The sequence below is a fragment of the Trachymyrmex septentrionalis genome, unplaced genomic scaffold (genome assembly GCF_001594115.1).
Source record: "Trachymyrmex septentrionalis isolate Tsep2-gDNA-1 unplaced genomic scaffold, Tsep1.0 scaffold45, whole genome shotgun sequence".
Classification (NCBI taxonomy): Eukaryota; Metazoa; Arthropoda; class Insecta; order Hymenoptera; family Formicidae; genus Trachymyrmex; species Trachymyrmex septentrionalis.
In genome coordinates, this window is record NW_017305622.1 from 263230 (window position 1) to 274401 (window position 11172).

An 11172-nucleotide genomic window follows, 5' to 3' on the forward strand; every position below is an offset into this window, starting at 1 on the left:
GTGGAGCGCGAATCGTGGCTCGCTTTACGGAAGGTACCGAGCTTCTGCCGAAAAACGGAAACGGCTTATCGTCCCGAATCGAGCGATTCGGTCGATCGCCGAAAGTTGTCGCGGTCTATTCTTCCGCCGCGACATTGAGTGTCGCCAAATAATAATAATGATGACGTCACGAATTACGAAGCGCGTGTATCTACTGGTAGAGACGTCTGTTCGTTCGCAATTTTGTACTTTATCTAAACAGAAATAAATATAAGTGTGTTTATAACTTGAGCATAGTTTTATTATTTTATAAAAAAAACACATATACTATATATATATTAAAACTATGAAATTTTACACAATCCTAATTATTATTAATGATAATGGAATAAAAAGTGTTTTGTATATTTTTGATGATTATAATCGTCTCTGCTAGACATATTTTCGGCTTCATAAAACAATCTTACATCAATGATACAATATGTTTACACAATTGCATTCTATGATTATCAAATATTTCCTGAGTTATATGTGATCTTGCGTGATATTGTTACAAAATGGAGACGATAATCTACGAACGGTATTTGTTCAAAACTGTTTAATATTATTTTTTTTTAATTCGTTCATGTACTGCCGAATTGTTGATTCTAATATTTTACAAATAATACAAACATCATCAGATGATTTTAAATATGGCCTTTTATTTTTAAATTCTGATAATAAAGGCATTTTTTCACCTACTGGTTTTTACATATTTCACAATTTATAATATTTATGTTGTACAGTCTATTACAAACATATCCTGCTATATATTGAACTATGTTGTCTACATGGTATTTCGTTATCAGAGTTTTCTCTTTCTTCATTTACTAAGAAACATTTAATTTTTTTTGGATTCGATGATGCATGCAAAATTTCAAAACTATCAGAAAGACAATTGCCGATATCAAACTACTTTATTTTATGCCTGATTACTAAACGTTTGTATGCACTTTTTACTTGTAGAGCATTAGAGTTGTTATTAAATCCTCCACGACTCTTTATAGCACTAAAATATGTTTCAAGAAAATCTTGAAGTAATTTATATGTTAACAAATATGTCATTCTGAAAATCTTTAAACAATTAAATAAAGGAAATATATTTCTTAAACATACAACTAGTCCAAGGAAACTAGTTTTTCTATCAGATTGTAATATGGGAATGCTATATAATGTCGCGCCCTATAATGTATTAATATATTCTTCCAAGTATTTAACATGTGTATGTAGTTATGCATAATTTTCAGAAATTAGTGGTGTATTAAACTTATGACGAGAAAATTTATTTTTGTAATTTAATATATCATTCATGTTATTAAACAAAACTCAGCAGTTGGTTTGCAATTAGCAAATTGACTGTTTATTGTAAAGTCTGGTAACTTTAATAAACATAAATAAATTGTATACACTTTTACTTAAAGTTTGTATTGCTAACTTTAACATTCATTCTATTATTTTGGTAATGAATATGCATTTACTAGTGAGTTTATTTCCAGCTTTTAAGTCTTCTTTTTGTTGTAATTTGTGAAGATTAACTATATATATGACCTATTCAATTCTTTCACTACTTGATGCTCTCAAAATTTGTTTGTCGCTTAAAGTACTCATTAATTTTATCATGTGAGAGAAATCATAAAATACGTAACATATTAGGTGTAGTAAAAAGAAATCTATTATTTTTTCAATAGATGGCTTTAGTAATCTGTATCTCGCGTTGTATAAGTGCGATCGGGTTACGCCAAATGGCGTTAGAAAGATAAGATTTCGTACTAAAAAAACTTCTCAGACAGTTTTGTGATTGCTTGAGTCAGTATTGTTTAAGTGCGTGTCAAAGATGGACACCAACAAAGAGAAAATACGCCATATTTTACAATTTTTCTTCAATAAAGGCGAAAACGCAAGCCAGGCGGCTGAAAATGTGAATAGTGTTTATGGTCCTGATACTGTAACAGTCAATATCGCGCAATTTTGGTTTCGTCGATTCCGTTCCGATAATTTTGATGTCAAAGATGCACCACGCTCTGGAAGGCCAATTGTCGAAAATGTCGATAAAATAATGGAAATCGTCGAGTCCGACCGTCATGTAAGCACTGTTTCGATTGCCCAGGAGCTAAACATTGCACAAAAAACCGTTTGGAACCATTTAAATAAGGCTGGATACAAAAAGAAGCTCGATGTATGGGTGCCACACGAGTTAACGCAAAAAAACCTCATGGACCGAATTTCCATCTGCGAATCGCTGCTGAATCGCAACAAAATCGACCCATTTCTGAAGCGAATGGTTACTGGTGATGAAAAGTGGGTCACTTACGACAACGTCAAGCGAAAACGGTCGTGGTCGAATCGCGATGAGCCGGCGCAAACGGTGGCCAAGCCAGGATTGACGATCAGGAAGGTTTTGCTGTGTGTTTGGTGGGATTGGCAGGGAATCATCTACTATGAGCTGCTCCCCTACGGCCAAACTCTTAATTCGGACCTGTACTGTCAACAATTGGACCGTCTGAAAGAAGCAATCGCCCAGAAGCGGCCAGCTTTGGCCAATAGGAGAGGAATTGTGTTCCATCAAGACAACGTCAGGCCACACACATCGATAGTGACTCGCCAGAAGCTCCGGGAGCTTGGTTGGGAGGTTCTTATGCATCCACCTTATAGTCCGGATCTGGCACCAAGTGATTACCACCTGTTCCTGTCTATGGCGAATGATTTTGCTGGTGAAAAATTCGCCTCAAGAGAAGCTTGTGAAAATCGACTGTCCCAGTTTTTTGCCAATAGGGACGAGGGTTTCTATGAGAGAGGCATAATGAAATTACCTTCAAAATGGCAACAAGTTATCGAACAAAACGGTGCATATTTGACCTAAATCGGATCATTCTAACTATGCTAAATAAAGCCTTCAATTTAATGCAAAAATAATAGATTTCTTTTTACTACACCTTATATTTCTAATATAACAGGATTTGTAAAGAATGGCTTGAAATTTTCTCTATATTGCAAATTTGCACCCAAAGCAGTACATATACTAATGTTACTTACAGCATTATCAAAAGTTATGGAAAAAACTTAACAATTTATTTTATTTAATTGTTTAAATGCAAGTGTTAACAAATTCCCGCGTTCTGAATCGTTTAATGATCTTATTAAAAAATATCCAATTGGAACTTTCCAATCATCATTTAGAGATACCGCCATAAACATTAGCAGCAGGAACAAAGTCGTTATCATCTTTTATAATACCATAGTCAATACTACAGTGAAGTCTTTTTTATCATAAATCATCTCTTCCTTTATTGACATTTTATCTATAATTAAATCAATAATAAGAGGTTTAGAATTATTATTATTGCGTAATACAATGGCATTTAATGCTTCTGTTGTAAAATCTGGAGATCAACAACACGATACCAATTTCGTATCGTGGATTTGGTAACAAGTTATTCCACAATTCTCGTATATAATTATATGCTTTAGGTGAATAAAAGTTCAATGTTAATGCAAAGCTGCAAATTTCAGGAGAATAATACCACCTTTTCTTATTTTTCTTGATATTATCGCTTTACATTTTCTGATAATGTATTCTAAATAGAAAGAAAATAACTTAAGCAAGTTTATAATACTTATTTCATCGCTTTTAAATTGCATTTACAAAACATTAAACGATAAATTGATTTGTTCTATAATATACATTTAGTGATAATTTATATCCTAAAAATTAATTATTCATCATTAATCTTACAAATAATGGATTTTTTGTCCTATACTACACAATAAGACATTTATTACCCCGAACATATTTTCATCACTTTAAGAATGTACAAAAATTATTAAATGATTCTTACATATATTCTAATACATATACATATATTCCCATGATCGATGAATATAAATATATAGGGTGTTTCAATACATAATAAAAGAAAAGTTGTATACAAAGTACTAGTCATCAATATACGTTTTAATGATAGAAGATGGATGTAATGTAAAGAGAAGTTCTTAAATAAATCTTGCAATACAAAGCTGATTGATGAACTGAAGAGAGCTCAAAACTGAGAGAAAAAGAGAGGTCAAAACATATAAGCGCTTTATTATAATAAAGAGTTTTATGTTATATCTGTATATTATTTACGCAACGATTCCTGTCATTTCCAAATTTCTTTTTAATATCCAAATGCCATGATTTTCAAGAAAATGTAGTCACGATAGTGTGTATGTAATGTAGTACGCAGATTACTTCTTTAGTTTTTGTAAAAAGAATAATTTGTTATCATTCGTAATGACTATGAATAGTGGTCTTGCTAATAAATTGATTAATCTAAAATTTATGATAATTTCTTTTATTATAGATCTAAGAGCTGGTTGTTCCATCTTCGGATAAACTATGTGACAATTTATCTAATGGCTAAACAAAAGAGTAACAGAATAAGAAAATAAGAAAGTAAGAGTGAACTTAAAGTTTATCGAAAGATGAAACAATCCAAAAAAAAATATTCTATATATTAGTAGTCTATATTATATCCATACTATAAAATAACATACCATTAAATTATCTTCAGCATCTTCAGAAATTAATATTGATTCTTTTAAATATGAGATACTAATTCTTGCAATGTAACAATTCGCTTTCGAAATCTCCTGTTTTCATCTTGTAAAGATTTGATTTGTTTGCTTTTCTTTTGATCTATTTGTTTAATAAAATTGATTAATCTTCTCGCTCCCTCAGTATACTAACATCACTAGTATTAATTGCTGAAATATATCTTGGCTCTGCAAACAAACGTTTCTTTCGAGGAGGAAAAATGTTCTCTTTAGAAGCTAAAAATATAAAATATTTTTATCACAAAAATAATACTTATTTTCTTTTATAATCAGTGTACATCTTTCAATTTATATATAATTTATATTTAACTTATGAATAATAAGTAGAAACTTTGGATATTGGCTAAACTTCATCATCAAAATTCATTTTATTATTGTAGATACAATTAGAAATGTAATATTAATTTACTTTAGATGAATTTGACATACTAGTACTTTCTATTATTGGCATTGAAAGAATAAAATATTTATCACAAAAATGTTATTTCCTCTTACAATCAGTATACATATTTTTATTTCTACATAATTTATATAATATGTAACTTACATATTGAATAGTAAGTTAAATGATGAATAATAAGTTAAAGCTTTTGATATTGAATGAACAGCATTAGCACAATCCATTGTATCAGAATTGAAGATGTTCACTTCAGATGATTTTAACGTACTGTAGTACTTTATATTGTTGACACATTTGATAATTTAACTGAATGATTTGGTGCAGCTATTTCTACAGTGGGTATAGCTCCAGGAGATAATCTCTTCAATGCAACTAAATTATCAGGTAATTTAAAGTGATGTGAGCAAATATAAATATGGAATACATCTTTTTCATGCAATCCGCAAGCGCCGATCCATTTTTTATGTATTTCTGGTGTTTTCGGAAAAAGAATAATTTTTATTAACTATTGTAAGCAATCGGACATGTACTTTCATCATTTGTCATTAAACTTACTTATGTAAACTTACTTATGTATTATAAAATAATCTTTTTATCCTCTGTGCTTTTTCTTTTACATAAATAAATCGCATAAAAAATCGCGGCATTATTTCTTTTCTTTAACTAGTACTTTTATATAAACCAAATAACAAACAACTTTATTATTGAACACGTCGAACACAATAAACATAATAAAATATGATGAAATAGATTGGGAATATGCGCATGCGCATTGCAAAAGTACATGAATTGAAAGTGAAAAGAATCGTCTGCACCGTGATGTTTTCGGCAGCTCTTAATTGCCGTTAGCAATACATATACTATATGATGCACATTGTGCATGGAGTGTGAGCATAAAGCCCTAAACACATGAAATGCATAACAGTGCATAAACATAATACCGCTAGATAGGCTTAAAGCCTATTGCACATGAAATGCATAACAGTGCATAAGCATAACAGCGCTTGACCAATGAGCATTTTATGTAAATCAATCATGGCAACTTTATGCTAAATGCTCATTGGTCCAACAGTTTTGTTCTGCTCATGCGTGGCTGTAAAATCGAAAGTATGGCGGTTATCATAGCATTGGATAGCATTATATGCGAAATACTATAATGCTATTACAATAACATCCAGAAAATTAATTTCGTCTCCCCCCAATTCTGAAATAAATTGTAAACGCAGATGGAATGAATTAAATTGTTCTAATACCAAGTCAATTTTCGAGGGAACAACCGCAGTGCAAATGTCATCCAAGTATCTAAAATAAAATGCTGCATCTAAGTCCAACGACATCAAGGACACTGTCTCAAGTCTTCTCATCATCAAGTCTGCTATTGGTGATAATGGAGAGCCCATGGGAGTGCCGAATTGGGGGGAGACGAAATTAATTTTCTGGATGTTACTATCTATTGATGGGAACAGGTTTGGTTTTGATTGATACCGTAAGCCGACCTTTTCAGGGAGGTTTTTGAATTTCAATTCTAACCATCCCATGGCACAAAAGAGAGGGATGATTCTTTCGCTGATTGACAGAGCATTTTTATTATCAGACTTTAGGTTTCATACACAGAATTTGACGTTTATTATCAACATTTTATTAGACAATGACTACCCACTGACCTCCATTTTTGACACAGTCAATCAACGTATAAAAAATTTAATTAGAAATAGACACATAACACAGAGAGGTTTGGCTGACAAGTCGGGACGAATGAATCTGTTTCTTGGCTTACGGTACCATTCGTCCCTTTCCACACGGAAAAGTTCAAACGTTTCAATAAAAACGACATCAGGGTATCTTTCCGTAGTCCCAATAAATTGAATAAATACATTAAAGTACAGAAAGATATTTGTCCACATACATCGAGGAACAACGTGGTCTACGATTTCATGTAATAATTGTGACGCGTCATACGTGGGACAGACGAGTAGAAAATTAAAGACCAGGATTGCTGAACATCGCAATCACATTAGATACAACACTTCTGGTCGTTCTGTCGTAACTGACATAGGAGACGGCTTGATCACGAATTTAAATGGGATAAAGTTGTAATTTTAGACGAAGAGCCTTGCTATCGGAGACGTTTGGTTTCAGAGATGCTTAATATCAGAAAGCAAAAGAATGGTATGTTACTATATCTATTGATGGGAACAGGTTTGGTTTTGATTGGTGCCGTAAGCCGATCTTTTCAGGGAGGTTTTTGAATTTCAATTCTAATCATCCCATGGCACAAAAGAGAGAGACGATTCTCAATTTACAACTGACACCGATGGCCTCCACAAGGCTTATATTCCCATCATAAATAAAGTTTGACTTTCTAATACTAATAGTCCGTCTCTCTCAGTCTATGTTGTTCCGCACTACCGAACCGTACATAATAATCGACACGTAATGTCTGGTTTACACATCTGCGTTCCTTCTTTCTGTATATATTTCAAAAGTTTTTTATTCCTTTTTGGATACGCTCTTTTGAATTTGTTACACATGAGTTCTGGTGAGTTTTATTATAATATATTTCTTATTATTTTTTATTAGATTTCCAGTATGTCAACTTATTTACGCGTGGATTGTTTTTGTAGTAAGCTTTTAATTTATCTTTTTATCAATTAGAGCTTTGCCAAGATATCTTTAATACATTTGATGGTTCAATCGTACGGACACAATGTTGAACTTGACATCAAGACTCACCCGAACTGTGAATGTTCGGTATATGCGATCATTTGCGATAATTGATTTCATTCTGCGATTTTTTCGTTATGTTAATGTCTGAAGAAGGCTCGATCCGATAGCCGAAACTTGTAACTTTTAATCATTTTCGTAATTTTGATTCTAATTTTTGCGTTATGTAATTTTACCTCTGTTAATTATAATATATTTCTTGTCAATTTCAAAGAAATGCATTGACTCTTACTTTGCCCGTTACTTATTATTATTTGTTTTGTATAGAAAGAGTCCGTCGATTTGTTATTTAAATAAAATAACAATAAAATTACAATAAAACAAAATAAAATAAAAAGTACAAAAGTAAAAAAGATAAAAATAAGAATAAAAATAAGAATAAAATAGCGTAACTAGGGATAAAACGGGATACAATAGTACATAGGGTAAAATAATACATAAATAAATAAATAAATAGATAAAACTAGCAGAGAGGGTTTCCATCCAACAGTCAGAATATAAAAGAATTAAAAAAAATTAAAGGTTCTACGTATAAAATAAAATAAAATAACATAAAGTAAAATAAAATAAATATGTGTCAAAGGTATATATAAATATCAGTAAAATAACTAAAGTTAGACATGGGGCCCCTCTCTCTCTGTCTAAGTTTAAAAAGGGGGAGTCAAAACATTCACAAAATAAGTTAACCGACACTCACATTCAACGAATCGCGACGCGCCGCCTTCTGCATACTTATTTCCTTGGCGTCCCAGCGTCGACGAACTGCACGTAGCGGTGTCGCGAGACGATCGCCAGAGGGACGGGGAGAAGCCAGGTACTGGCGGATGCCGGACACATGCCCCACATAGATGTCGCGTGACCAGCGAATGGTATCCGAGACAATGAGGCGCCGCATCGCCGCTGCATATTGGGAGTCAATCCGCAGCAGTTTCAACACCGCCTCGTTCCTCGGATCCCACGAGCCAAGAGCGCCGACAACGAAGGCTGTTACGACGACACGATACCCCTGTCGCTGGAGCTCCTCTGCCAGCAGCGAGTATTTGGCTATTTTCCTCGCCCTGGCGTCCTCGAAAGTCATCCAGCGGTTTTCAAACGTGCACCGTCGCATATGACGACACTTTTGGAGAGCTCGTGCCTGACCACGAGATCAGGTCGTAGCGCCTCCAACTCGTCGCTGACGCCCTCCACCCGCTGATTAACCCGCACTACCCCTGGAAGACGTGTAGCCTTCCAAAGGCGGTGCAGGACAGCGTCGTGCTTCAGCTGTATTGCGGCGGAATGATAGAGCACATGGGGCAATGTCTCCGATACCCCACCGCAGCGTCGACAGCACTTATCATTATTTGCCTCCCAACGCCGCGCGCCGTTGAGAGGGAGCACATCCAATCGAGCTTTATGTATAAAGCGCCAATCGGCGAAGCGAGTGAAGCTGCCGCCGCGGATGAAGTGATTGCTCACTCGACTCCGCGACGACATCTCGAAGACCTTGTCCTGGTCTGGTTTCGCGAGCAACCTGCTCGCGTAGTGCTCTGTTACAGCTGAGCGCAACCGATTCACTACCTGGCCGCGCCTTCCAGGCGGAATCTTAACCGCTGCCCCCGTGGGCCCCCGACATTCCAACGTCATCTCCTCCGTGGCCGCAACTCATCGCCAGCGCAGGGACAACCTCTCGGACTGTCTGAGCGCCACGTTCCGCGCACTCGACCAGAGCGAAGCCTCCCCTCTGCCCCTCATCCTTCCATCCAGCGAGCCGGATAGGAAGGAGGCGATATCCTCGCAACTAGGGGCATGGCGGATCCTGCGCCCAACCATTCCCCTCAGCGATTCCCACGCCAACTCCCTCACGGCGCCATTGCGCACCGTTAACATACAGTACACGTGGGCTACCGTGAGGACGTCGGCGAGGTCAGAGAGCGGTAGGAGTCCACATCCTCTCCGGGGCGGCATGTAGACTCCCTCCGCGCTCGCTCGTTGATAGAGGTTGAGCCAGGATTTAACGTGTCTCCGGATGTTGAGATCCACGGCTGTGAGGGGACCCTTGAACACTCTGGCCTCCCGGAGCAGGAAGTCGAGTCTGGGCAGGATAAACGTGCCCAGCATTTCGACTTTTTGCCACGGGGCAAGGAGTGAGCGGTCGGTCGCGCTCAGGTCCGAGACGATGTCCCCTACGGCGGCGTAGGGCGTCTGAGAACCCCGTTGGAACGCCTAAGTGGGTGTACGACTCACCCTCGGCAAGGGGGTTGATCGCACCCGCCTGGATTCGGAATGACGTCGGTAGGACACTGCCGCCATTGCCCACATCGAAGTGCAGGGTGGCACACTTTGCAGGGTTGAACTGCAACCCCACCGACGCTGCCTCCACCTCCACGAAGGCTAGCAACCTCTCCATCCCCTCGGGCGTCTGGGCCAGGAGTGCAATGTCATCCGCATAAACCAATGCCAACCAGGTACTCCCATGAAGGGGGTACCCGTCGTCAGACTCGGCCACCACGCGGACGACCGAGTCAATGGCGAGATTAAATATTATTGGGCTTAGCGGACAACCCTGGCGGACGCCCGACCGGATGAGGATGGGCGCTGTATGACCCTCAGCAGTTCGCACGCGCGTCGTGCAATCATCATCAATACATGGAGTCCCATATGAGACTCCTTGGCATTGTAGATCTTACAAGTGCCCTGCGGATCGTCGCGTGTGGGATCGATCCAAATGCATTGGACAGATCCAACCACGCGATGACTGCCTGACGCTTGGTGCGCTTAGCGTGCGTCAGGATTTCCTGCAGGACGAAGTTGTGCTCGTAGCACCCCTCGTCCCGCAGGAAGCCTTTCTGCACGCCGCTGAACTTTCCGTGACTGACGGCCCAGTTAAAACCAGGAGAATGGTCAATCTACGGATAAAAGAACACCAACGTGATGTCAGGCTAAAACACGTCACGCAGTCAGCATTATCAGAACGGCGGTTCTCGAAGGAATGTTCCTTACGGCGGTTCTACGTGGCGGTTTTTTTCACGGCGGTTTTCTAAATAATACAATAGCGAGACTCTGAGCACTAAGAGAGGGAGAGCGGCGACGATCGGCGCATATATTGCCTTCGTGGCCCAGGATCTCCTCTTGATAATGCTCAATAAAAATTTGCCACGATTATAATTGTTACGTGGCATTCGTTGTATAATATTGATTTGCGCCTCGGATTCTTTTCTCTCGACTTTCGACGTAATAGTCATGCGCGACAGAAAATTCGCGCGTGGGATTGGTGGTCGCGCGTGACGTGTTCGTCGCTGCGCTCACGCGCGTGATTGAATTGTTCTCGAATCTTCGATGATCCATTGTCGTTGTCTGTGTGTGTGTGTGTGTGTGTGTGTGTATGTAAAAATGAATTAATTTATTACAAAAAACCACAAATTAATGACTCTTATGAGAATTAAGATTGTGCTAGA

General features: G+C 37.7%; 1 long non-coding RNA gene across 1 annotated transcript; it reads right to left on the reverse strand.

The window, feature by feature from the left end:
• Positions 1 to 4563: 4563 nt before the first annotated feature.
• Positions 4564 to 5612, reverse strand: LOC108751489. Its single transcript, XR_001939486.1, has 3 exons — positions 5581 to 5612; positions 5159 to 5482; positions 4564 to 4827 (listed from the first exon to the last, which is right to left on the reverse strand). It is a non-coding gene; the product is annotated as an uncharacterized LOC108751489 (long non-coding RNA).
• Positions 5613 to 11172: the final 5560 nt, after the last annotated feature.